Source organism: Apium graveolens, chromosome 10, assembly GCF_009905375.1.
Source record: "Apium graveolens cultivar Ventura chromosome 10, ASM990537v1, whole genome shotgun sequence".
NCBI lineage: Eukaryota > Viridiplantae > Streptophyta > Magnoliopsida > Apiales > Apiaceae > Apium > Apium graveolens.
Window position 1 is genome coordinate 194,135,415 of NC_133656.1, and position 3,755 is coordinate 194,139,169.

The 3,755-nt window shown below is 34.3% G+C and overlaps 1 long non-coding RNA gene across 1 annotated transcript; it reads left to right on the plus strand.

Annotated features, from left to right (window-relative positions):
* Positions 1-1,530: 1,530 nt before the first annotated feature.
* Positions 1,531-2,540, plus strand: LOC141689593 (uncharacterized). Its single transcript, XR_012562445.1, has 3 exons — positions 1,531-1,833; positions 1,920-2,005; positions 2,412-2,540. It is a non-coding gene; the product is annotated as an uncharacterized LOC141689593 (long non-coding RNA).
* Positions 2,541-3,755: the final 1,215 nt, after the last annotated feature.

A 3,755-nucleotide genomic window follows, 5' to 3' on the forward strand; every position in this document is an offset into this window, starting at 1 on the left:
AGAAGAACTTTGTGCTAAAGGTACTTCTGGAATGTCGCACTTGAAAAATCATTATACGAAGAAGCATTCGAAGAATAAAAATATAAGACAGAAATTGTTGACAAGCAACTTCAATAAAGATCATCCACATATGGCCTCTTATAGTTTTGATCAAGCCGCATCCAAGAAAGAGCTCGCAACTATGATAATAATGCACGAATACCCTCTTTCTATTGTTGATCATATCGGATTTAAGAGGTATTCAACTTCATTGCAGTCGTTGTTTAAGGCTCCATGTAGAAATATAATAAAAAGTGAGATTTTTTGAATTTATGAGTTTGAAAAAGTGAAGGCATTGAGTTTGATGGAGAGCAACAAAAGTAGAATTGCTATCACAACGGACATGTGGACCGCGAGCAATCCAAAAAAAAAAGGATACATGGCAGTCACGTCACATTTCATTGATGATTCATGGACTTTGCAAAGTCGTATCATGAGGTATGCAAATTACGTTTTGCTAAATATTGAGTTTTAGTACATGATCGGTTAGACTAGTAATTGCTGTCTATTTTGGAATTTTTTTTAGGTTTATATATGTGCCTTGTCCACACACTAAAGATGTCTTATGTGAGCATTTGGTTAATTTTTTAATGGATTGGAACCTGGACAAAAAAAATTCATGTGTGACCGTTGATAATTGTACGACCAATGATGCCATGATTGAATCGATGCTAGAAAGGTTAGATAATTCATCACTTTTGGCAGGTGGTAATTTATTTCACATGCGTTGTTCAGCACATATTTTAAACCTAATTGTAAAAGATGGATTAGATGAAATAAAGGTTGGAGTTGTAAAAATTAGGGAGTCGGTTTCTTATTGGACAGCAACACCTAAAAGGGAAGAGAGATTTGAGGAAATGGTCCGACAATTATGTAATTCAAATACTAAAAAGTTAGGACTTGACTGTGTAACTAGGTGGAACTCAACCTACTTGATGCTTGAAACTGCATTACTGTATAGGGATGTGTTCATTAGATTGAGTCGTAAGGACACTCAATATAAAAGTGTCCCTTCTCCAGAAGAATGGGAATTTGCTAAAGAAGTGTGTGAAAAGCTGAAATCTTTTTACAAAGCAACTGAAATATTTTCTGGAACAAAGTATCCCACTGCCAATACTTGCTTCATTAATATTTGTGAGATTCACCTTGCTATGACGGAATGGCGGGAAAGTCCAAATTTTATTATAAAGAAAATGGCAGAGAAAATGTTATTGAAATTTTAGAAATATTGGGATGTGATTCATGGTGTTGTTGGAGTTTCCATGGTGTTAGATCCTAGATATAAGTTGGAGGTATTACAGTTCTATTTTGATAAGATTTTTGGAGCACGCGCTCTCGCTGAAGTTGAAAAGGTCCGTGATCTTTGTTTCTCTTTGCTAAGGGAGTACCATCAAAAACTAAATTCAAGTATAGAAGGTAATGATGAATCTAGTACTTTACCAAAAATAGCTAGTACTGAAAATGCTTCACAATATGACTTATTTATAAGTACCAAAAAACGTAAGAAGGTGGATTTCATAAAATCTGAGTTTGAACATTATTTGGATGAGGATGTTTGGACAAAGGCTGAGGGTTTTGATGTGTTATCGTGGTGGAAGTTAAACGCACCTAAGTATCCAACCTTAGCTTGCATGGCTCGAGATTTTTTAGCTGTTCCAGCATCGACTGTAGCCTCGGAGTCAGCCTTTAGCTCTAGCGGAAGATTGGTGAGTCCACATCGTAATAGACTTCATTCTACCACAATAGAAGCCTTGATGTGTGCTCAAAGTTGGTTGTGGGCTGCTGAAATGAAAGGTAGTATCATTTATAATCATTTTTTCAATTTCAAAAAAAATACATGCATTATTTTGCTATTTATTGATGTAACTTATTTAATTCAGGTGAGTCGTCTTCGGGATATGCTACTATTTATAATGATATGGAGGTGGAGGATTCATGTATAACTCGAGAACTCTGATTGTTTGAGGTATTGGTACTCTTTCTGTTGCTTTGATGTAGTACACTCAATGTAAACAGAGTTTTATTTACTTTACCTGTGCTTCTGTAGGTGTTCTTTCTAGCTGTCATCATATAAATGTATTTGATGCTGATTTAAGATTTAAGATTTTTATCCAAGTAGAGCAGATTGTATCATTAATTCATTAATTATGTCCCGCTACTTTGCGAAAAGAAACCTCAAACTCTATGCTCTTATTAAATCAATTGTTTTCACTTTTGGAAATATTCAAGTGATGGTGATTTGAGGTTGTGATATTGCGTTGGTTCTTGGTATCGTTAAGTTGACTGTTAAAAAATACATTGTATAGCTGCTCATGCAACTGACTTCTGATATATATCAGCATTGTGCTTTTCTGTTTCATGGTTTTTGGCAGAAATTTTGAAGTTTGTACCTTGCACTGTGCTACAAGGCTTTTTTAAAGACTATAATTTTTCCTTCTAAAGAATTTCAAATTTTCACCATCGGATTTGAAAAATTGATAGAATGAATATTACAAGCAGATCATTTGAGGTACTCAATCTTTCCTACTTGATCCAATAATAAAGGCCTGCATCATCATGTATCGAAATATAAGTAAACAAGTTGTATTAAACATGTAGTCGACTAAGCCATTTACTATTAGTTAATAAACAAGCCTTGGTGAAGTAAATTATGCTTATGCCTTCTCTGTGCTGTTTGAAAGCTGCCTTGTTATATTTTTTAAAATATTTATGTCTAAAACTTATGATTTCAGTTATTACGTTTTCCAGAAAATGTTGTGCCTGAGTGAGCTATTTCCCCTGGTCAAGCCGGTGATGATCTACAAATGGAGCGAGGGAGCAGCAATTGATGTTTAATATAAATATCAGTATTACTGTAATTTTTTTATGTTTAAACTTTGGAAGTATATTTTACTTCTCTCCAGTTTTCTTTAACTGGACAAGGCAGATGTTTAATTCTTTTGCTTATTTCTAAAGAATGTTTAAGGAAGTATTACAATTTATGGTTTTATGGTTTCATGCCTACTGATCCTTTTGCTATATCATTAATTCATTTTCAATCTTTTAACATGTTATCTTTTGTCCTAAAATGCTAAATTAATTAAATTTTGCTGACTGTTGAGTGTTGATTATATAGTGAAGTAAAAATATTTCGGGTTTCGGTTAAACCCGAACCCGACCGAAACCCGACGGGTTCGGGTTCAGTTTATGTTATTCGAGTTTTAACCGGGTTCGGGTTCGGGTTAACGAAACGAAATCGGGTTCGGGTTTGGTATTTTCAAAACCCGTTTCGACCGACCCGTTTGCCATCCCTAGTTGTGTCATAGGTAATTCTCACAGTGATAATGATGTAATGGTCCTTAGACCTGAAGTCATTATATTTCTATACGAGAATTAATATATATTGATTTCATTAAAAGTTATCCTTGACCGGGTAATGATAAAAGTGGACATTGGGTATATTATGAATCGTATGAGAAATATGAATGATTTAGATGGGATTTAACCCTCCTATTTTAGGAGTGATATTATTGGCCTCTTGTGTGAGCTAGATTATGCAATGCGTGGCCATGCTCAAATGTTGATTTGATATGATAGTCTACTCATTGATCAAGGAAACCTGGATTAAACATTGATGAGGATGACACATTACATGCCTCTAGTTTAATCTATAATATTTGGTTAAAGGGATTATATTACATTGTACATTATTCACGAAAGGTTTAATCGATCACCGA